The sequence below is a fragment of the Athene cunicularia genome, assembly GCF_003259725.1.
Source record: "Athene cunicularia isolate RWA chromosome 8 unlocalized genomic scaffold, athCun1 chr8_part1, whole genome shotgun sequence".
Taxonomy (NCBI): Eukaryota; Metazoa; Chordata; class Aves; order Strigiformes; family Strigidae; genus Athene; species Athene cunicularia.
In genome coordinates, this window is record NW_020799109.1 from 21,644,339 (window position 1) to 21,670,276 (window position 25,938).

Genomic DNA, 25,938 nt, shown 5'->3' on the forward strand with positions numbered 1-25,938 from the left:
ATAAATTTAGCAAGTATAGGGGAAAAAAAAAAACACCAGAAAAAAAGAGTATAGGGATAGACTACTATATATATTTTTTCCCAGAGGCAGTTATGGACTTTCTTTCTGAATCTGCTTCCAAAATACTCTATTTTTCTTAAGGAATTTTAGCTGTTTGCATGAAGGAAACCTGTAGTGAAACTGAAGGGATGTATTTTTATAGGACTGCAAGATCATGAATGCATTTCAGATTCTCAGAGCTCATACACCAAGTTCAGGCTAGGCTTTTCTCTTCCAACATTTTCAGAACTACTTCAATAAATCTCTTCAGTTTAATGAAGACACATAGAAAATTTTCTTTTTTTAGAATAAACTGAAAAACACATTGAGAGCTATTATAATCTTATAAGGAGTATTCCAGCAATAGAATACAGAGAAAAATTCTGTGTATCCAAGTATTAAATGTTTTCTGGGAGTCACACAGTAAGATGAGCTGTGAAATGTTTCAAATACTCAAAAAACTTAATTCACTGAAGACATGCATTTGAAAACAGTGAAAGAATATTAGTTTACTTATACAGAGCTTCTGCACAGAAAAATAAGCTTTTTGCTAGTTTCTCCGTATAGATATTGTAGTAAAAGACCTAAATATAATATGATAATCAATTAAATACTAAACATCTTGTAGTTTTATTTACCTACATCATGTTGAATGCATGCATTTGTTTGCATGCGTTTTGACTTTTTTCACATACTTTATCTAACTGATACCAAAACTCTGGAACAAAATAACACACAAGGGCTGTTTTCTTCAGAGAACTTGGATTACTTTCAAAATATGAACTGATAGTTGATGACGCTGATGTCTGAATAAGAAAACATGATACTTTTTTGGGGGACTGAGAAAAAAAAAATCCCAGTAAAAAAATGCTCCACTGGATTGGTCTCCTTGATCCATTTAGCTCCTTCCTCTAGCAAAGGCCAGCAGTAGATGCTTAAAAGAGGAGTGTAAAAAGAGAATGAAAAATATAACAATACTTTTCTTGTTGTAACCTTCCAGCAAAGTGTGGTACTTATTAGACCTGAGGTTGTAACTTTGTGTTCAAGAGTCTTTCACAATGCTTGCTTCCATGAATTTCTAAAGTAATTTTTAAACTCTTCTGTACTTTTAGGAGGCACAACATCCACTGGGATGGAGTTCCACAGTTTAATTATGTATTATGTGAAAAACATACTTACTAGAAGTCATGATTAGATTGCAAATTTGAGAAATGCTGTGTTCAATCAAAATCTGCAATTTTCTGTTAAAAAGCCTTTTTAAAAAAATTATAAACTTCATCTGTTTCCAACGACCAGTATTGCTTTCAGCTACTTAACAGAAAAAAAACCTTCATCGATGCATTTGGATGCTGCAAATATAGTAATCAAGCCCATGAATAAACTTGGTTTTGTTAAATCTCATAACACTGTTGGTACCTTTTGAGAGCCAGTGGTGACTTTACTTTCTTTTGTTCTATTGACTCATTTGGCGTCAATAGCAGCACTAGGTTTCATAAATCAACTTTTGTAGCAGTGTCTGTGCTTACTCTCTGGGGTGTGTTCTAGGAACCTGGCCTCCTGCTTGTCTGGAGTAAGCAGCTACACTGGCTCCAGCCGGGCATCTGGGTTTCCTTACTGTGAAAACCAGAGTGCAAAGATGGCTGGTATGTGCCACATTTCAGCCCAGTATGGGCTTGTGGTGGTGTGGGGATGTGCTGCTGGATCCAGAGCTTCACAAGCACTCCTGCATTTCACAGTTCTGTAATGGCAGATGTTCTACTGAGCATATTTTCTGTATTTCAAAAGATAAATTTCATAAAAACTTGGATTGTGTGATGGTGACCATTAAGTGTATTGCCCTGTGGTGTCTTGAGACTGAGAGGTCAGTCAGGCATCACCTCAACATGATGAAGGGCATAGTGAGTGGAGGTGTTTGAGTCTGTGGAGACAGGCTTAAAGTGGTCTGCTGAAGAGATGTGCATATTTGAACCATCCAGAATGACGTCAACAGTCAAGTTTTTGCTGAAATGTTGCACATTATTGGCAATTTATCAATTCCCTGAGTAACTCCACTGATTACTTCCAGTATGGAATAGGTAACATTTAGCAGTGTTGCACAATTTTCTACTTTTATAGGGTTCTTCTGAAGTACCTCAGCATCCTCTCTAGACCTAACACAAAAAAGATTTTCATTCACCAGTTTTACCACCTTTTTTGTTCCTGTCTTCTTTCAGAAGTTTAATAAGCACATTAATTCCCCTGGTTCCAAGACATTTCCTTAAAGTAATGATAGATTTTTTTTTTTTTTGAGCTGCAGCTGTTAGTATTTTTGGTTTTCTTGTATTAAACATTTTCTGTTCCACAAAAGAACATAATTGGTCCCCTCCTGATTGTTTTAACCTTGGACAAAGTACATTCAAAAGATAACAAAAGGCTTTACTAAAGTCCAGATGAATAATTACTGCTGATTTTCCTTAATCCAGTGTATTGTTATCTCCTGAATAGAACACTCTTTGGTTATTATGATTATTCTGAACAGACGACATGCTGCTTGGTTCTTGTGATAAGAGTATTCATTAACGTAGTTTAGAATTTTATTTTCTTCCAACTAGTTTACCTGCTGAAGAGAAAACCTGCTGATGTGTGATTCACAGTATTGCTGCTAGACACACCTTTAGAGATAATCCTCTAGTACTCTTGGCTGGTTATATAATTTAAAATTACCATATAGTGGGTATCTGTTTGGTATCCCATGGTGCTTAAGTTAGATCCCCTACAACTACACAAGGGCTTTAAAGCACGTTTGCACTGCAGTGCAGTGATGGTGGCAGGTTGCAGAGGTACATGAAAATCTCCTAAGGCAGCCCTAGCCCTTGGACTAACAGTAACGTATCTTACACTGGAAAGCTGCAAAACTGTTCTTCTAGGACTGTAAGTGAGTATGTGGCAGCTGTGTCCTGTACATGTAATGCTAAACTTGGGATTGTTTACATAGGCTACACTTTTCACCTAGACAGGGACATTACTTGTTCTGTGTAATAGTCAATATTCTGTGTATCTAATATTCCTCATTTCATGCAGCTATCTGTCAAATAGTTGCTTCAGAGTAGTACTGCTAGAGAAGACATATGTGGGAATGGAGATTGTCTCTGAAATGGTTTCTTTCCTGAACAGTGGAAATACTCACTGGAACTACAGTTTGTTTGTGTTCTCATCAGAACTGTAGAAATGTCAAAACCCCCCTTCTGTTAAGGAGTTTAAAATAATTTTAGCAGTATTTTGCCATAAATATTTGGGTAAATTAAAAAATGGCAAGCAAATAGTAGATTTTTTCTGTGAGAAACACATCTGAAACCACATATACAAAGATCTTACCAGAAACCAGAGAATAGCTGAAGAGTTAATTCTCACCTCGTTAGGAAGTAGAAACAAAACCTTATGATCTGTGTTTCATTTAAGTTCTGTGTTTGCTTTTGGTTTTTTTATAAAGGTATTTCAGATTTCTAGTCTATGATAACCTGTTATGAAGTAGTTTTCTGAACAAGAGCAAGTAATTCTAGAATATGAACATTATTATTACCCTGAAATTTCTACTGGTACGATAACTTCTTCTTTTTGTATCTCACTTCTAATGTCAGTAAAAGCTAAAATTTTTATTCCGAATAACTACAGATGCCGTAATTTGATTTTACATAGAAATATGTAAATCTGAAACAATTTCAGTATTGCTAGCAGAGTTACTGTATACCAGTTCTGTAATATTTAATTATTGTATTATAAATTATTAGGGGTATTAAAGGTATTATTAAAGTATTGCACGAATGCCTTTATTTACTGTTATTATATAAGTTAGAGGCTCTTCTAGACTCTGATACTTACTTTCACTTTGAGATCCTGTTACATTTTGATAAGAGTTAAATAAAGTCTAATCTAAATGAAAGTACAGCACGTGGTGTTATCACATCTGAAGTATGATAATCTCTGTATTATAAAAAGTAATTAACATCACTATTAGGAATATCCACAAAGCAAATGTCTTGAGATTCAGCAACATGTGAACACACATGTATGAATACATGAAAAATGTCTAATTACCTCCTGGCTTGAGGAAAAGAAACAGTGATTGTAAGAATGAGGAAATGGTGAAGTTCAGCAGTCGCTTAACTCTGATGTCAGCTTATTTAATATATGTAAAAATATTTCTTACAATTCAAAATCATGTTCATGGGTAAATGCTATACAGGTTTTGCCTAAAACATGGCATTTTATAAAGATAGATATCCAAGTGATTGCATACTCATGGCTCAGCTTTCTTAAATAGCTTCCTTTGAAGCAGAGCAAAGTCAGGAATAAATCTCCTCAAGTTTGTACTTTGACAGGTTAGGTTTAGAAAGTAAACTCAGGCATAAAGTAAAATCTTCCCTTGTTATAGTGTTCTATAGTGTAGAGTTCTTTTTCTTCATGTGATATACTCTCGGGGTGACTCAGTAGTATATTGCATATGGCAGTACTTTAGTCATGTTTCTGAGCATTATTATTTATTCACTTAAGGTTAATGCATGTATAAAGCAAAGTTCTTAGGATTTGAATAGCAGTTAACATTCATAGAACTGCAGGTGGACTGAGAAAGTACATCTTTGCCCTTTCAGTTCAATTCCAGTTCTTTGAATATAGACACCCCAAGAAAAGATGAGCTTCTTCATCAAACTATATGTTTTTGTTAAACAAAAAACCTCTGGCTTTGCAGTGTTACTTGTGAATAGTAATATCCACGTTCTTTGTAAGAGCAGATTAAGAGGTTTGTGCCCTTTCTAGAGAATATCCTTTCACCAGATCATCTGTGCATACACGGTGACATTCTTCAGTCAGGCATCTCCACTCATAGTAGAAGTATTGAGCAAGGAATTTTTGAAGTCTGTTGTCCATTACATGCTTTTATACCATTGCTGTTGAGGTGACATTCTTTCTGAAGCGGTCTTAGCTATCTGCTTGTCCATTTTTCAGGCTTCAGGGAGCTTCTTTTGTATGAAGAAAGACATTGTTCTCAGAACTTTCATGTTTTTGTTTCGTTTTGTGTTTTGTTTTTTTTTCCCCCCACCTATTCTCTTCTGTTCTGCTGTTAGCAATTCCCAATGTACAGAGTAACAAAGTAGTGTGTCTACAGCAGGCTTAGTTCACTATGAGTTGCCTGAAACTAGAAGCAGGCTGGGCAGTGTGCTTCAGAAAAGTCTGCAGTTACTTGAAACAGCTGGGAAAAAAAATGAGCAGAGAAGAACTAACTGAAATGAAAACAAACCTTCTTCAGTTGATTTCCTGCCATTTTAATTTTCAGTAACATTTATATCAGATACTCGGTAAAACCTCATAGGCTTTTCCCTCAAAGGTGTGATATGATGATGGATCTGATGGGAGAAAAAGTTTTGTGAGGTCACCCTTTTCTGTTCTGTCCTCATTATTTCTCTGGCTGATCAAGATTATTCATGCTTACTCAAAAACTTACTTTCTAAATTATAAAGAGGTATCTATTCAGTGAAGAACAACTAAAGATAGTGCAGAGTCCTTTTCCCTTCAACAGAGGTTGGGAATCTGCATGCTTTTGGAGCATCCTGGGATCCCTCCTCCTGCTGTGACCATCCACAGAATGGCAGCGTGCAATGTGGGACGATCCTGGGTCTGAAATTGGTTGGGCATCTCACAGTACTGCGGTTTTGATGTTCTTTTGAAAACCGTGGGGATTGGATATAAGGATTTATGCATAATTCCTCCTGGAGTAATCCTCATGCTTAAGGTTTTTAAGCATGTGCAATTTTGTCTTTTTTCCATCCTCAAAATCATATTATTCTGTTGAGGGTGGGTGAGGCAGGTGAGCTGGTTTTCATTGAGGATAAACTTAAAAAGGAAGTCATTCTTCTAAGATGTCCAGAAGCTGAAATTCACTGTGAAGTTAGATTATATATAATCCTCGAGTAGAGCTTGAGCCATGAAGATCAGTGAATTCTGTTGTAATTTAATACAGTAAGTGGTTTCAGCTGGCTCTGACTGCAACTGGATGTCAGAAAACAGAAACCTAAGATACATAGAATGGCAGTCCATTTAGATTCTGTGAAAATGGCCAGTATAACTGAAACTTTCTATGGCTAATGTATACTTACAGCTTTTGGTGGTCAGTGGTTACAGACCCCTAAACTGGAGGTTTCCTGTGGACTGTCACATATAATAGCTACAGGTAAATTAGTTCAGTCCCTTTTCAAAATATTCTTGAATCTTTGTGACTGAGAAAAAGACAGAAATGAAGAAAATAGGAAAGGTTTGTAAAATAAAATTCCCTGTAAAGGGGGAATTTTGGCTTTGGGAAAAGACTAATGTGCTATGTCTGTACCTGTAAATACAACAGGGTTGGGGCATGGGGTTGGACACTGGCCCATACCAAACCATACTGTTTGTTGTTAAAACAGACCCTGATTACATTTTCCTTTTATGCCTGGGTATGATTCAGTTAGATGGTTTGGACATGAATGCAGCATTTCAGGGGGGAAAAAGAATACTTTTGGTGTGTGGAAGGAGCTGTGCCTAGTGGTCCAGAGAGAATCTCATCTCCTTTTTTTTAGTAGCATGGCTGTATTCACATTTGGCTAAGTCCTGTCATTGGAACTGAGAACAAAGGAACCATCTACTCTTGTTTGATTTCTGCTGTATTCTGACAAAGAGGTCTTTGTATGTTCTTTGTAAATGAACAGATTTGCATTACAGAAACATTTGGCTTTATCCTCCTTTTATTTTCTGATGCAGATAGTTGTCAAGACTTTATAAACTGACTAATAAAGAAGTGAAATAGGGAGGGTTGTCCTAATGACTTAACCTTCATCCCACCATGTTTCATACATTCTTTTGGCAAGTCTCACACTGTCATGTCATACTGATTCCCTTTGCTAACATATCCCTGTCATATCCTCTGTAAGGATGAAATAAGGGAAAATTCTTCAGAAGTCTAAATTAGTGCTTACTTGCAGTGGTCTGGCACACCCCCATGCTACAGTACATGTTCATACTAACCAAAAATTTATAGGTTTAACCAGCATGGCACTGATAACGGCATTTAAAGGCTGTCACATCTTCCTGTTAGGATCTTCTAACAACAGTGGCATTAACAACATTTCTCTTCTGAGATACGAAGATCTCTTTCAGGAGGCAGAAAGACTGAGAAAGAAAATTATATGGCCTTTCAGAAAGCACTTCATGTGCTTCCTTCAAAATCCTCAAAAAGTAAGATTTTGTGAACATTTATCGTTGCAAGTGAATCCATTTTTAATGTACACTGTTTCTTGAAGCCATTCTGGAAGGACTGATTTACTTTTAAATTGGGATGAAAGCATACAAGGAGTATACTTGAATATTGAGAAAATTCCATGGGTGACTTTTCCTGCAAGACAGAGGTGTTAATCTGAATGCTATGGCCAAATTCCAGTTGAGTTAGCTATGCTCTGTCTAACAAAATACTTCCTGCAGTTTCAGTTGAATACTGTAATCTGTTCTAAATGCTGTATAGTGCTTTGAATACAATTAAACAGGTGCTGTGTTTCACCTCAGAGATGTCTGCATTTCAGTAGTGGGCAAAATAGTCATCTATATGCCACAAAGCATGATCTGAGATCAAAGACACTATAAAATACTTTAATGTTTAAATAAGGGTATAGAAAGCAAACACTTGTTATTTTGTAAGGCTGTAACAATCCTCAAAGTTTCTGATTTGAATAATGTTAAGAAGAACTAAAGATTTTTATTTGGAAATGAATCAAAATTACTTGCAGAAAAATAATACAGAGTATGTCATAGACCTCACTGAAATTATGACATACTGTTTTTCTAGCTTTTGGCAGTTTTTCTAGCCTTTTTTATTTCCTATTTTACAGAACAGAAATAAAAGTTTTAAAACATATTTCACTTTAAAGGATTCATTTGCTCATTTTTATGAATCTTGACCTTGCTCTTTACCCTGGTTTTTGTTTTGTTTTGTTTTTTCCTTACTGAGATTATCAAAATAGGTGGGTGGCTGTGGGAGGGCCATCCTCTTAAGGGATGGGTGCTGCCCTCTGCAGAGCTGCTGAGGGCTAAATGCTAATAGCAACTGAAGCTCTTAATGGATGAGGAATTTGGGTGTCAAATTTGAAGGTCCAAGGTTCTGTTCCCAGTCCCTAGTGAGCAAAAATAAAAATTTATTAAATTGGTGCTGTTGTCTGAATATCGTACTGTGAGAAATGCAGTTGTGTAATGCATAGCAGTGAGCAAAACCAAATGTAAATATGAAAAAACCCATAAACGTGTCCCAGAGGTTGTGAACATCAGTGCTCTTACCTCTCATGTGGTAACACTGGCTTGTACAAATAAATAAAATGTGGTTTAATCTTGGCTACCATTTTCCTGAAATGACAAAATGCTAGTTTTGTAAGTTTTCATATGGATGATTGAGATTTCTGCATATCGGTGAGAAGCAACATTGTAAAAGCTAGTTTGCATGTGAAAAGTTTACATTAACTTTGTAAAACTAGTAGAAGGAAGAAAAAGAAAGCTGCAGGGAGGAACAGAGAGGGGAAAAAAATGGAGCTGTAAGTACTGAGACATACTTAGTGCTGAGGTATTAGGGATCGCCGCCTCTTTGCTCCTAACTTGTTACTCAAATATAAAAGAAAGATACCTAGAAGACGGACAGTCCAAGGCACCTTTTATAAATTCAATATTTATGCATGGGACAATGGCAGTCATGCTAGTATGCCCATCCTCAGCATGGTCGTTCTGTCACCCTGGGTATACTGCCTGCTGTGTGAGGGTTGATATCCTTCCTTGAGAATTAACAAAATCCTGAACTGGTTAATAGTATTGGAAGTTGCCTCCTTTTTTTGGGACAAATGAAGCTACTGTAGTTCATACAGCTTATGATTTTCCAGGATCCCAGGCTCAGCAAGTATTAAACAACCACAGCTATCCACATTGTTTTGAAAGAAGTAATTTGTATTCTGACTTGCCTTCCTCCATTTCTACTAGCAGTTTGACTTAGATGTGATTGACATACCACTTTGCAGAGGTTTATTATTAGCACAATGCTCAGAAAAATACATATATGCAATAGTTAGCAACTATTAGGAGAGGCCGTGTTCTTTTGATTAGAAGAGAGTGGTGTACATTGACGATTCCGCAAAACTAGGCACAGAAAAATGTGAGCCAGTGCAAACACTGAGATAAATGTAGAATATTTCATCAAACTTGCAGAAAATAAAAAATGGAGAGATAGTCTAAACAATTATGTTCATATATATAACTATGTGGCTTGCATGGTGGTACTTAAAGGTTAATCATTTCAATGCTTATGATTCTTCACCCTGTAATGTGCTATCCTTTACGCCATTTTTCATGTGTCTCTAAAACAGGCATTGACATTCATTCTCTGAGTTAGAAAGCTGTGATCTCGGACTAATAATGAGTGATTTTTCAGTTATTACAGAACACGATTGCAGCGGTTGAGGAGATGGTTGAAAATGGTTGGGCTTTGTGTTGCTTTGCAGCCATGCAGTGGAATGTCTGATACTACAGGCTATGGCAGTGAAAGAGAACAAAGCTTTTACAGCACAGTAAGCAGTTCTGACATCAAACTGATCAATGACTTATCCCACACGAAAGGCTCACATTTCAGCTTCCAAATGCAAAGTGTTCTAAAAAAATAATGGTACACATTACACTCATTCTTTTATAGTTGCATTTTATGATCAAAACGAAACAAGGTCATTCCCAATTTACAAGATGACTGGAATTTTGCCGTTTTGCAGGGTTTATTGAACTGACAACAGAGCAATATAAATGATGAAGACTCAGGCAATACCACATCAGAAGCCTTCTGTTTACTGATGCTCTCCATACAGTCTGTAACCTATATTTCTAAAATGTCTTTTCAGCAGTTTCACTCTAAGGCTATTTTTAATCATCTTCAGCGCTTAATCACTGTTTGCAGTCATAATCCTCTGTTTACGATATTAAAATTAAAAACTATAGAGATGACTGTTATCTCACTGGAAAAAAATATGAAATATGTGAGGAGCTGGCATCAATGAATAGTTTGAAGCAAGAATTCGATCCCAGAGAAAAAGATTTCTGTCCACAAGAAGTTCAATGCAGGCGTTTTTCTTTCTAGCATGAATTAGGAGAAATTCCCCAATTAACAATCACAGTCAGTGAGTCTTTAAAGGACTGCTTAGCAATGTGATTGTGAAGACCAAAATTCACTGGCAAAGCTGGTGAAGCTTTACATAAGGTTTTAGATATCATTAATAAAAAGGGCTAAGATTTTGGTTAATGAAGGCATTTACATAACTTTTGAGATTTGATACTACTTTTACAGGGAGATTTAACTAACTCATTAGCAAATGACAGAGAAATTTAATAAAAGATTTTTACTAAATATTGTAATTTGTTTCTGCAGCTTGGCTAACGGTGATGCAGAAAGTGAAGGAACTATTGGCACAAGGGCAAAAATTAAATTGGGACACAACTTGTGCTGGAGCTCCTGAAAACTGTTTTCAGTCCAAAAAGATCATTTAAAAAATATGTACAAACTCATCAAGGATCACTAAACAAAAAAGGAAATTTTAATCCGAATGACTGTAAAGGTCATGAGGGTAAGACACTCCCTCACCCCAATAACAAACAAACACAGCACTTTGAAAGCAAAGTCCTTATATTCTTCAGGTCTGTTGAAACCTGAACGTCTGCAGAGGAAAAGTTTTAATTCATTTCTGTGATATCACCATATCTTAAAACTAAACTACAGCCAATTACACAGTTCACCTGAGATACTTATTTGGATTACATGCACTCTTATGTTCCAGACTATGTGGTATGCACTTTTCTGTAATTTAACAGGAAAACCCCCCACCACTCATGTAACACTGTATAGAATATAGTGTTCAAGATCCAGATACATATATTACTCTTGCACCCAAACCATTCACAGATCAGTCCTTCATACACTGAAAGTAACTGTGAATATTGATACCTTTGTTGTCAACAGAGAAAAGCTATTGAAATTGTGTCATCATTATTGCTGGAGCTAAAGGTGAAGTTCTTTAATCATGGGAAAGTATTTTTCTGTATGATTTCTGTGAACCATCATTTAGTATCATGAGTCATAATAATGTCTCTCATAAATGAACAAAGCATTGTAATTTTGGTCTTCACAGTAAGCAGAAACACTAATTTTCACCTGGAAACCCAACATGCCCTTCTTAATAAAAACATCAGAGATGTGATGTGTGCTCTAGGTGACATATTGCTTAGAGGGGTGAAACTGTCTTTTTCAGCATCTTGGTATCAGGAGACAGATAGGAAATGCTGTAAGTAAGTAAAATCTACATTCTGAAATGCGGCTTGAGAGGAGAAAATGATGAAGTATTTAATATTTCCAGGAAGATCCATGTGAAAAAAATCTGTCTGCTTTTCTCTCCTCTCAAAACATTAATCCATCTTGAGAACAATGGAGATAATGCCTCAGAACTGAAGTATCTTTTTCAAATATCTGGCTATACCATATCTGGAATTTTATTTCTTAACTTTTGTCCTGAGTAAAGCATATTAGAGTTGTATTTTTTGAATCATATTTGAGTCACTCAGTACTTCCAAAATATCCCATAAAGAAATGATTCAAGAACACAATGTAATACATATTCTTTTCAGGCACTTCTAAATATAACAAGGTTGAGGATTGCTGGCAGCCTTAAAATGTTTACTATTTGAAATATAATTATCATGTCTTTTCTTTCATTATTTGAAGCCTAATAAAATTAACTGCAAGGTGCTCTTCCTGTTAAGGGGTGTGACTTGCCATTCTGCTGCTTAAGAGGTGTAAGGCAGTAATAATTATGACTATACAGTTCTTTACTGTATTTTACAGCCGCCTGTCCCAAGCAAGCGAAAATTCTGTTCTGAGTTTTTGTCTTGCAATAGTGTGTTCCTAGCCAAGATTTAGATCTGCTTTTAAAAAGCACCAAGACATTAAACCATAAAAGCAAAAACTAATAACATGAAACTGGAAAAAAATGGATACAACTTAGGCAATTTGTCAAAGCTGGTGATGTTAAGGCAATTAAATAGCAATAAGTAAGCACTAAGGTCCATCATTGTTAGCCTTGGAATTAAGTTTTAAATTTATAATAAAATTATTTAAAATCTATGTAAAAAGAGACTGACAGAAATAGGAAGATGCTGAAGAAAATATTGCAGAGGTTGAAAGTGGGAAGCTGAGGAAACTGCATTTCACATATCCTTCTTTTTAATTGATTTTTTGCATTTGATGGACCAGCAAATTATTGTTTGTTTTCTTTTGAATATAACACACAGTCAACCTATCACAAGTAAGGAGAAAAGTGAGTCCAGATGGAAGCCACCTCAGCCAGTGCTTAGGGAAAATATTTGTCATCTTTGGGGCCAGATGGAATGCCATGGGGCTATTTGCAAGAATTAGATGGGGCTTTTTTCTTTAATGTAACATATAATGCAGAAAAAAAAAAAAAAAGTGAAAATACATTCTCTAGCTTGAAAACATGGTTGCTGCAGGGAAAAGCCTGCTGTCTGTGTTCTTCTCATAAGCTTTCTTGAAGTCAAAGGGGAAGTAAAGGGTCAAAGGAGCAAAGAAAGTAGAAATATTAATGCATGACTTCAGCAGTGCGCAGTCAGTAATAACAAGAAAACTTGCCTAATGGATAGACAGTAGCAGATAATTTTAAAGACGTTGGCTTTGTCAATAGAAAGAAAACCCAATAAACCAGTAATTAGCTAGTTGCAGCTTCTCGCCTATGTTAGACTGTTTAGGAAACAGACTTCTGCAGATTTTAAATCTATGCAAAGGATGACCACTTGAGGCTGAAGATGGTTAATAATACTTTTCTAAATTATCTCCACTGGGAGCTCTTTTTCTTTTACTACCACATGCATGTTTTAGAGATAATACAAGCCATTTCCTGAAGGGCACTTCAACAAAACCCATTGAATTTATACGAAGTTTTCCTGGAAGAATTTAAGTGGAGTTTTAAAACAAAGTGCTAAGTTTTAGGTCTGGAGTAAGTTAATTAAATTTAATTCACTTTGCAAATGGATTTTGCTCATTCTAGTCAAATAATCAAAATCATTTAAAGGCAAATCATAACTTGCATGATTTGCACAAGAAGTGTATCAATTCTTCTGGTTTGGATAGATTACCTTTGCTCATGTTGTTAAACTCTGCTCTGGACTGTGAGATTTTTGCTTCATTTTTCAGTGAACTAAGGACGCAGATGAGTTATTTAATGAGTTAAAGGGAAACTCAGTAGATAAAGTTAGTGACATGCACATTCTTTCATCTGCACTATGATGAATATTAAAAATATGTGGATGAACTTAAAATCTTAAACATATCACTGGAGATTTTGTTAAATGACTTTGATAAAAAAGGAAACATTTTGGAATGCTTCCTTTTAATAAATTGTTAATGTGTGAAAGAGACAAGTCCCCCAGTTGCAAATGACTCTTTGATCCACAAAATCTTGTCAGTCAAATCATTTTACATAAATTCATTGGTTTATTAGTAACATGAATGGATATTTTGGGCTGAAAAACAAATCTTATTTCAAAGGGTTTAGAATAAATACAAGCTTAGACACTTTAATTCTTTTGAAAAATTGATAGAGACTTGAAATATACTTACTTTGTTGTTTAACAGGGTACTGGATATAGCCATACTCTAATAAAAGCAAAACAGCCTATGGGAATGATCTAGAGCCTGGGAAAGCAGACTACAAAAACACTTAACTGGGGACATTCAAGCAATCTTGTTTTATCCTGAAATCTAACTGAATGTTTTGCTGCTGGCAGTGTTTCATGTTTATTTATTGTTAAGATACAGGTCTGAGCTGTACAGAGGAAGCGGTTTGTAGTTCTTGTGGTTTTGATTCTTCATAACTCGTGGTTATGGTTTCTTAAGCAATATAAATTGTCAAATTTTTCCCTTAGCAAACCATTTTCTCTAACTCTGTCAGTAGGTTTAATAAATTATATGACCTCTTCCTAAATTTTTACATGGCTTATGTACATACATGGATGTAGAACACTCTTTAACCTGTATTAGTTTTCTGTGCTAAAGTTTGCTTTCTGGGTTTAGAACAATTGATTTCAGAACCAGATTCTCAGATCTGAAACTCTTTTCAGAAGAACTCTGTAATCTCACTGCAGATTTTGCATCTTTCCTTGCAGAGTCAAATACTCTCCTAGGAGTCATAGCTTGAGGGTACCTGTATTAAGAGACTGACTGTAGACTTAGATTGTAGACCTAGTATGGACTTTCCTAGTAGTTCCTTGAGGGTATGATTAACTGCCTATAAATAAATTCTGGACTGTGCAGTATGTTTAAAACAGCAAAACACAAAGCAGTATCCTAAGTAGTGTTCCTTGATGACACTGCTATGAATTCCCAGATGTATGGGAAATGTCATGGCTATCCTTTGAGCAGATTGACAGTCCCAGAGACAAAAACAATATACTGGATTTGTAACTTTTTTTTTTTTTTCAAAATGTAACAAGTTGTCATATATAAATGAGATCATTTGTGTGATGGTATCCTTTCTCAGTGCAGATTGTTAACTCGAAACATACAGGAAATTAAATGGAGGTAAAGGTAAGTCCCAGGCAAACTGCTTCAAGTGGTTCAAAAATGACAATGGCTTGATCATGAATACAGAAGAATGCATATCTGACTCCTGCAGCCTTGAATGGAGTACTTCTCTCAGGCCTGAAATGTGGGATCATAGACAGTTCTACCCTGAACACATCAGAGCAAGGAGGCAGAGTGGAGGAGATAGGAAAAGACTGGTTTTACATAGAAGATGAGAAACCAGCTTTTATCTCAGTTGCATTGTACTCTAGTAATAAAGGTGGAAAGCTAAGGTGAAACATAGAAAGGTTACAAATACTATCTAGATATAAACGCCATTTACTGTTTTTACTTCTCCTCTTTGCACTTTGGGCCTTGGAGGAATTAGTGTTTAATTCAGAAGATACTGTTCCTGTGTTGCTGCAAGTTTACATTGTCCTGGACTTGGCAAGGGTGCTAGAACCTAATGAAACCAGTATGGGAATGAAGGTTGGGAATCAGGAGGTGCAAAAGATTCACAACAGAAATGGTAAAATCTCTTGCTTTGACTCAAAAATGAGGTATTAGAAGTCAGATGCGTTAAGGAGGGACCAAATGAAGTCTCTAGTGCAGCCTGTTTGGCAGTCTAAAGAATGTGATTATAATAGCTTTTTAGTGGGGTGGAAACTGCAATTTCTCCAAAGACCAATCTGGCTTAGCACATGCAGACTTCTTGACTTCATATTCTAATGCTTACTTCACAAGATGCCTCATTTCTCCTTATGTAGTGAATTGGAAACAACATTGTTTCAGAGGACAAAATGCTAGTACTGCTCCATTAGACAAATCTGTTCTCCAGGAACTTATCAAATACAAAAAGAGAGAAAACTGGCTTTACAGTCTATATGTGAAAATTTTCAAATTTTAAATGTTCAGTACCCATAGAGAAGATAATCAAACACATCACTGAGACAAACTGGAGAAAATAGTGTGTCTGAGATGACTATACAGACCCTTTAAAAATGAAGTAGAAACTGAAAGGGCTGACAGTCGAGAATATCAGTACCTTGGAAAAAATAAGCACCCCTGAAGAAGAGTGTGGTTTATCAGATGTTGAAGGAGACATGATAAATTCTATATTACTTAAAGCCATTATCAAAGGCATATGAACTGCAATGTAGCTATAATACAGCATACTGTTTTATGCATTATGAATGTAACCATTAGGATAAAAGCCTTCCATCATTCTATACAGTTACTGCATAAAGTCTCTAGTAATTATGAAGAATCTAAGGCAATTCACAATCTATATTCATACTGTAATTTAAGACTTCTGGATTGGGAAACAGTTGTCTGCAATCTGTTGTAAAAGAGGAAAAAAGCAAAAATACTACATAGGCTGATACAAGATTAAATGAGGAAGTAGGGAAGAAGAAGGAAGTAGAATTACACAAATAGAAATAAAAGCAGAAGGACATGTATGAAGTAACAGAATTACTCGAGATTTAATGGATAATTCTGTCTTTCCCAGTGGCAATCAAAGCAAAGAAACAAGAGAGGCAACTTGTTGGGCTTGCAACAATCCGTCTGGAACATTATTATGGAAAGCTGAATGAGATAACATTATTTCTTCGTTATTCTATAGTGACCCTTTTTAATAAGATTTTCCTCAGCTTAGTATGTTGTTCCTACTAGGTAATATGGTAACAATCTACTGAAAGAAAACTGCTGTAGCTGAAAATTGAGCTCTTTCACAGAGACAATGAAACAGAAGAGCAAGAACTAAGGCTGACATAATTCGAGAAACAGATGCTTTCTGGTTTCTGTTAGGATGCTTTGGGACTCTCTAGCTGCACTGCACTGGCTGGGGAATCTCTGGGTTATATGACTCTCTTGCTCACTGTCTTCCTGAACCTCTGAGACAATCACTTGTTGGCAACATAGGCTTCAGTCAGCTCTGATTTATGTTATGATGAGCAGGTTCTCCTGGCAAGTCTACAGTACTGCCAGTGGTTTATGACCATCTTAGTTCTTCTCCTCTGGTCGTTTACTGGATACATGTCAGCAGTTCCTGAAAAGCAAACCTGTAATCTTTAGGAAAGTGCATCAGAAATGCCAGGCTCTGGTACTGAGATAACAGTTTTAAAGGAAAAAGGACTGGTATGTTACTGTTTCTTCTGAGTTTCTTATCAATAGTAAAGGAGTGTGCACATATCACTAAAAAATCTTGTATACAGTGGTAATTTTTGATGTTTTTTATTCCATGCATGAATTAATAGCATGACCCAAGTATGATTTAGTTTTACTGAAACACAAAGGAATGTACATATGAATAAAAATTCCTATGACCAGTACCCACTGAAACATCTTTCATTCCAATAAACTGGAGAAAATTTCCTGCTACAAATTGACTATTTAATCAATGAAATTATAAAAGGAAATATCTTATTTCACCTTATGTGAAATCACCAATTGCTATTTCAACACTTATCTTTTCCTGCTCGTGACACAGATTCATGGATATCCTGTAATTAAAGGACTATGCGCAAGAATGTGAATATGGGTCCTGCCTCTGCTCTTAATATATAAATTACTGATTACTCACAGGAATTGAAAAAAAACACCTAGAATTGAGGAAACTGTACTGCAACTTTTTAGTTTTGTAAAATATATTAAATATATTAAAAATATATTAAAATATTAAAAAAAAAATATCGTAAACCTTTCCAGGCAAATTTGTCCTTTTCTGTGAAACAGAGGAAAGTCACTGCTTTGTACAATGTTTTTTAAAAAATACAGTATAAGCTATCATCTTTCGGAATTGAGGCAACACTAACGAAGCAATGAATGAAGTGGAAGTGACTTAAAAGTCTAAAGGGAACATAAGTCATGCCAGTTATGTTCAGAATGACGTTACTGAACTACAGGCCACACAATTTGCAACACTTTTCACAGCACTGACCTGATCACTTTTTTTCCTTTCTTTTCCATAGCACAGTATTTTAGATCTGCTCAATCCCATCTGCATATTCCATCAAATAACCCAATGCACAGTTCCAAGTTATGAGTGATGACAAATTTGGTGAGTGATTTTGAAGACTTTAGAGCAAAAGGGAAGAGCTGTATGGCCTGAACTCTGTTAGTTTGAGACAGATTTGTTCATTTCCCACTTAAGAGTCTCATTACATCCTCTGTCAGCAAAAAGAACTCAAAGGAAATTAATTTCAACTGTATTTCTAGGATGCTGCAGGGCTGAGTGTTTATGATGCAAGTATGTTAAATCGTTAAGTTTTGGAGGAACAGATTAAATTCTTTTTGAGCTTCTGATGAAGGTAGGGAATGAAAGATTTGTTTCTGGGTGGAAGGACTGAACTGGGAAATACCAGAGAGACTTTTCCACTTTTCAGATGAGACTGAAAGGGGGAAAAATCCCCCCAAATACTATTAAAGTGAGCTATGCTCTTAGAGGGCAGCAGAGTGACAGAAAACGAGCTCTTCTGATACAGCTGACAAGAAACTAAGACACGAAAGCCAGAAATTATTGACTAGGCTCTGGTCCACTAAAACCAGTCAAACGGAACTGTGGTATCTTAGTATAGACAAAGTAGCTGTGCCTCTTAGTTTCTCCTTAAATCAGTAGTTTGTTTGATAGATTTTGAATCTTTCTGAAGACACTCATTCATGTATATCTTTTCTTTGTGTTTGTATGTGAGCTCAGACTATGAACTGTGGAGATGGCATAACAAAGGTTAATGGAGCACTCAGGTTCATGTAACTCATATGAATTAGAAATAACTTGCTAAAAGAGAGGAGGCCCAACAAAATCAAATCTAAAAATCCTTCATGCAGGGTTTATAATAGACTAAATAACACTTCCAGACAGCTGCAATGTAATTTTGCCAAACAGAGATAAAATAAATGCCAAGAAAGTGTCAGAGTGAACAAAGGAAGGGTCCCTCCTGTGTCCCTTTACAATTATTTTTTCTACATTATTCTTTTAGTAGATGGAATAAGAATGGAAAGAGCCAGAAACATTAAAACCCAAAATGAGCTCTGGACCACTTCCTCCCTCCTTCAGTTGATATATTCCTGAAATCTCTCATAATGTGAAGTCAAACACACAAACAACATTCTCTCTCTTATTTTGATAAACACTGGAAGCATCATGAACTCAGCATTATATTATGAAATCAGCTGTGTGACTGCTGAGGAAAACAAGGAAGAATGAGTCTTGTTCTTTTGTTCTTTCCAGAGAGAGCTATACAGAATTTCAGAGCAGGGAGGAATACAAAAATGGATATAGGCTTGTCTCTTCCCAAAATAATCTGCCACTGCAAAAAAGCCAGTGTGACAAGAATAGTAAATATTTTCTTATATTAATATCAATCTTTGGGAGGAAAGGAGAAAACAGTTCTTTCTTTGTGCTGTTCATGTAATAGTAAAACAATCTAATGCTCATTAAGAATTGTATCCCCAGGGCATAATTTGGAGGTAGATGACCTATATAGTTTCCAAAGGCTTAATCTTATAAAGAGAGGAGAATGGCCTTAGATCATTTGGAAATGAGCTGTACTTTCCTACACTATAGGAAAGCTTGAAGGGTTTGGAACACAATTTTCATTAAGGACAAGGGATCAATTTCTGTCACTTGGCAAATACTTCTACTGCACTTTCAACTTTTCGGGTTCAGTCAGTAAAGAGTAGACTAATTTTGCAGGGAGGGTTTCCTGATAGGCATGCTGTGGAAACTCCGTGGAGGTGGGAACTGTCCCAGAATCTGCCATCTCCCAAGTGCCACAGGAGTTCTGAAATCCTGTTGCCTCCCATACAAGATGAACAGTGTGTATTCTTGTCATGGATATGAAATTACACTTAAGTTCCTAAAACCCTGGAGTGACTGCAATAGAGGTAGAACTGAATGTAACGTCTGTTGATTGTACTTTAATACATCTATGATGAAATCTAGCCCCTAAGCTACAGATTTGTTATAAAAAAGATATCCTATATATGATTTAAATATGCCTTCTGTATGATTCAGTAGCATATCTATATGCTACTTCACAATTTATGGAGAATATATGTGTATGCGTGAGACAACATCACATAAATGCACCTTGTTTCTAGATTATGTACAAATACTAAACACTAGGTGCCAACATTATCTCACTATTAAACATGGTAAAAGTAATCATATATTAATAATGTGAAGCAATTGTTATGTAAAGTTAAATCCCTAAATTCTTATTCAGTTAAAAAGGTTAAGGATTAAGGATTTTTCTCCATATTGTCTGCTCACCAAACATAATTACTTGGTTGCAAGTGTGTGTGGTGTTACCTGTCACTGTACAGAAATAAAAGATACCATTCTATTTTTCACACACCGCTATTGCACTGTTCTCAAAATAGTCTCTGAAAATTGAGATGAAAAAAACCAGACATGAATTCAAAACTATTGTATCTGTGTTTTGTAGATTTCCAGTCCTGGCGTTAACAAATAATGAAACATGACCTGCATGATAACTAACAGAAAAATGATGAGCAAAATCCTTACCAAGTATAAATGATGTTTAGCTTCATAGGCCTTTCTGTGTATGAAATGCAACTCTGAGCTTACCTTAAGGTGGTTGTGAGTAGGGAATCTGAGAATTAAACGTCAGTGTATTATGCATGTTTGGCTGTCTTCTTGAAAAGCACTGAGTACTGACTGTCTTGTTAATACCAGTTTATGGGATGTCAGAATTCTGTTCTATGGACATTGCTTTTGCTCATTGGATCACCAGATAAAATAGAATTAAAACACTCAGAGTGATCTATCCTTTCCAAAACATAATAATTCTATTTATTGTCTGGGAGAAAAAAAGTCTTTATATGTGCCTGGTCAACTCAGAGCAACCTGTAATAATGGACATGTTTGTTGGAGTATGTTGATTTAGTTGAATATTAAGGTCTTACCCGAATAAAATATTTATGCAGCAGTTTTGTTTAGCTAATGATGAATAGGGAGTAAATAGCAGCATGACTGACTTTGTTAAAAACCTTTCAAGCAGAGGAAAAAGGCAGTTGAGAATTCCACTGCACATAAAGCAGTTAGATTTCTCTTTAACACTAGAATGAGTTCAGCTCCTGACACAGCCTGACCTCTCAGAGAACCTCTGGTGACAGAAATTACTCTAAAAAATGTGTTGTTATTTCAGTTTAGGATTCCTTTTGTGAGGAGGAGGTGGAAGGAAGAAAATGGGGACAAGGGTGTTAAATAATGGTGGACAGATTCTGTCTCATCTCCCTAGCTTTTTAATGCTGTGTGGGTGTCAGTCCCGGGCATAGCGATCAATTACTGGTTTGGGGATGGCAGGATCACTTTAGCACTCAGTAACACCACAAAATTACAACAATCAACAGTCCTCAACTAGTATAACTGCTTGTCTGACTTCTGACTGCTCAGGGGCTGCAGCATCTCTCAATTAGAAGTAGAGACCAGAGCTAAGGTAATTTTATGCTATCCTCATGCACCATACGCAACCTGAATGGCCAAAGCAAAAGGGCTTATCAGAAGGTTTACAAGTTCTGGCATACTGAGTATCTGTTTTGTTCTTTCACCTTGAGTCCATAGAATCATCCAAGCAATGTGCTGCCTGCATTGATCTGCTATGGATGGCTCTTCCCCTTAAAATACAATCATTTTGTCTGGTATTAATGAAGAAATTAGCTTTAATTCCCATTCTTGCTCTCCTGCAGCTCATACATGGGCTTTTACAGGTCTCAGCTTCAGAATTTTTTTCCCTTTTCATGAATCTTTGGAAATGGCAGAGCAAAATTATCTAAGAAATCCAAACTTGGAGAAACATACAAAAAGGTTTTATTTTTTCTTTTGCAGGTAGTAAAAGAAAAAGAATACTGAAATAGGAAAATAAAATCATTATTTTCTCCAAGGACTTGATTTGGAGTGCAGTGTGATTATATTTTTCAGATAAAATGTCTTTATAACTCTGCAGACTGAATAAATAAAAACTGTAAACCAGTTCTGTAAGACAGACCTTTTAGGATCAGATGCCTCTCCGATGTTGTTTGGTCGTAAATTAATCCTTAGTCTTTGCCTCTGTTTCCCTGCTGCAGATACTGTTAGCAACTACATTGAGCAGAAACATTGGCCTACGTGTCCTAATGCTTTTTAAATGTACCTCAGACTAAACTCCAACACGTTCCTTTCCTACCTATAGAGTAAGGAAATTTATTGCCTTGAGATTGTGCTATACAAACCCCTCGTGAACCCCATAATAACAGTCATCTTGTCTACTCTGTTTACTCTTTCTCATACGGAAGTTATCTGTTTTTTTTCTTTTGAGGAAATCATACAGTAGGCAGAAGATTCAGAAAATCTGTCCAGAAACAGAAAAGGATGGCTTAGAAGTTCCCAGGAACGCAATGAAAGATTTACTTGAATAGTAGAGTTCAAAGCAAATCCATACACTGGATCCATTCATAATTATATATCATAGTAGGCCTACAGAACAACATTTGTTTCCTGGATAGACAACAAAACATGGACATTACCTTGAGAAGTTTAAGTAACATTTTTTATGTTACTAAAATATTATCAGTCTCATGAAGTTCTGGAAAGCACCTTCTGGACTCGTTGTAGCCTGTTTCTGTTACCCATCCGAAAGACAACTGTTGGAGCTGTGTGGACTGTTTGCAGAAAATATCACGTGGTCTCATTGTCTAACCACATGACTTCTATTCATGCGCATCCACCTATCTATCTAGACCCATCTTGCAAAGATCTATGTTTGTAGTAGGAGAAATAAACAAATAAGACTGTAAAATTATTTTAGAATCCAAGTATGTAATTTCCCCCTTAGCCTTTAAAATGCATTTATGTAGTTGTGCTTATTATTTCAAGATATGAATACATGACTTCAAAATGTAGTAAATGATGTTGCAAGAAACTATAAAACTAGGAGGAAAGAGATTTTTTCTTTTTTGCAAACTACTTGAGATTTATGGCTAGCTAAAGAGGGATAAAACCTGGGAACAGCTGTATATCTCATTCTGTAGGATTATGTTTGAAATATATAGTAGCTTATTCCTTGTTTTTTTTTCTTTCTGACACATTTCTCATATGTATGTTGAAGGAAAATCCATCATCTCTTAGTCTTTTACACTTCCTTGCCATTGAATAGTACTTAATATTCTTCTATAAGGCTTCAGTGACTGATCTGTTTCTTCTTTTTATCCTTGGGTCTGTACAATGAGTCAGAGATCCTTCGCCTATTTTCTCTAATTTTTCATAATTGTATGGAATTACTTTTTAGAAAGTACAACAAAGGCATATATTTCTCCTCCCCAGTGATCCGTAAAACAGATACTGCTTTGTAAGCATTACTTAACTGTGGGTGGTTTTGTTATAAACAACAGTAGGGACTGAATCTGAGTATGAAGAACTGGGGAAAAAAACTGCAGCAGTGGAATGTGTTAGGCTGTATGATACTCTTCCGAGAAGTTCTGCGAGCCTCAATGCATAGTTAAAAATAGACTGCACTGTATACTCAATAATAAGGCTAAGCAGATAATTTGATCTAAACAATTTAACAAAATTAGCTTCCTATTTTACTAGAATCAGTCTACAGACAGTTTACTATTTTCAGCAACATTTATATAAATAATCCCTGGTGTGTAGCTATTTTATGAATAATACACAAATCTGAATGCTAAAATTTGAATTACTTTGGATTGATAAACCATAAAATATACTGGTATTTCTTAAATCGGTAGGCAAAATTTGTTATCTGGTACAAATTATAAATTAATATTTTAAAAATTATTACAATATTCACTTAACATTCTGCTCTGTTATCAATTTTGCTTGCTAGAAAAAGAATACAAACAATTTTTAATCTACATTTGTTTAAAAATTAGAATGACTATTTGTGGAAGATTTTATTTCTGTTTCCTTTCTTATTTACCAAGGACAGTGCATCAGGAAAGAAAAATATTGAATCATTTGATCTTTTTCATCCTCATTTTCTTCATAGACATCTTGCACTGATGTGCTTGCCCAGTAGGAGATAATCTTTGATGGGCATAGGCCTGCTGACCTAGTCACAGGTATGGTAAAATTCTAACTGATGTTGCAATTGAGAAACAAACCTAGCTTTGCTGATGTGGACACTATTTGTTCCTTGGAGATATCTTGGCTTTGTCCTTGGTGGAAGGCAGAGGGAGGTAAAGCTATACAGCTTTCTTTAGGCAAACAGCAGTGTTATTTTTTAATGAAATACAACCCAGTCTCAATCTACTTTGGTATGGCTATCTTATTTTTAATATGCTCTTTTATTAATTGGTCAGTACCTTTATGAAAGATAAAATAGTACTCAAGATATTATAATGTGGATTTTTTTTTTCAAATATTTCAATTTTCAGTGTTTCCAGGGTGTTCCTAGTAGAATTGCTTATTTTAATCTCACCTCATATCATTTGGGTTTCTTCTTATCTTCCCTTCCTAAGCCTATTTCTTCCACTTCTCAGAATACCTAGTACACTTTTCACAGTGTGCCCACTATTTAGCACATTCTGCTAAGTCCTTGTTATTGTCATCCTTCTTCCCATCACAAGCTATCACTGTATCACAGTCTGTTCATTTGAGACTGATTTTATATTTTATCCTGTAATAAGGATACCTCATGCATTCAGAATTTATAATATAGGCATTGTTTCAAGCAGCACAATTCAAAAGAAACAATTTTTGTGCCATGTGACAACTTGGATACTTGGATACAATCAGTTCAACTCTGATTTTCTAAATTTGGGCTCTTGAGAGTGCTTGCAAGCTATTAGCTCCAGGTACAAGCTTAGGCTATAAACCCACATAAGGCCAGTTATGAGCACCTAACCCCAGGGTCCCCTGTACCTTGGTTTCAGTGGAAGACAAACCCAAGGAGAGCTGCAACAAGTCCCAGTCCCCACTGACCCATACTGAACAATGAACAACTGAAGCCCCCGGATGTACCCTAGCATGTATCTACTGCTTACTGTGGAGGCAGTCTTTGCCACCGAGAGATGTTTCACTTTTAGAAAACAGATTTTGTAAGGGAAATATTCCAACAACTATACCTATCATGCTGGTTCTCCCTTCAGAATCAGTGGTGCAAAAAATTAATGAAAAGAAAGGCCCAGTGAAAATTATGTGCTTGCCTCCCATCAACAACAACAGAGTACAGGGCAGAAATATATATATATATATATATATGCAGTTCTTAAGCATGTACAGTTCCCTCTGTGCTACACCTAAGCTGCCTAGTTATGGGAATGTCCATATTGCAATTGCATACATGACTGTACAATGGATTGCTGGAAAGTTTTCCTCTGGCATGCCTCAAAGTAAACAGTGCAGGTGGTCTAGCATGCAGCTTTGAATTGGATTTATAGGTCACTTTTAAGTCAGCAGTTGGCACAGCGTGTATCCACAGTTAGGCTGTGGATACAAGGGTTTACTCTGAAATTCCCATTACTTCCAGTGTTATATCTGGTATTTCAGCCAGTTACTCTTTAAGGAAGTTGAGTCTTGTAACGAATAGACACCATGGCACTCACTTATGCTGTGGAATCAGCCTTGTCATTTTGTCAGGTAAGAATGTCCCCAGCATCAATGACTGTAGGTCAGAGCACACTGGCCCTAATGAAAACAGAAGTGCAAAGCCTTATTGACTGGAAACAGGGAGGATGTGCTCTGTTTGGCGTAAAGATGTCTCTAACAGGATGTTGCCAATTTTAAAATGCTCTGAATTCAAAAAAGAGCTCAGCACAAAAAGTAGAGACTCTGAAGTAATATGCCTGATCTCCAAATGTGAATTGTCTGACTGAATAAATTATTTTTTAAAAATTTAATATAACTAAGTAGATTATTTAAGATATTTCTTCAGCTTGTGTTTAAATTGATGGTGGTAGGTATGCTGATCAGTTAATGCTTTGTTTGAGAAGACTTGTGCTAAAAATGGTGTCCCCAAAACAACCAATATATAAAAAGGGGTACCTTTAGGCAGTGGTGTTCCCCCCTCCCACCCCTGCCTGTCATGAAGCATTTTAGTTAAACTGATACTAATTGGAGTAACTGTTCCAGAATTTGGATATATGCCCTTGGAAGGATAGCTGAATGTCTTTCCACTCCAGTGAACAAGTTACTAGATCTGTCTGTTATGGACTTTTAAGTAAAATCAAACATATATGGTGCATATGTGCATGAACCACAATCATCTGAATTCTTGTAATCTTGGGATGTT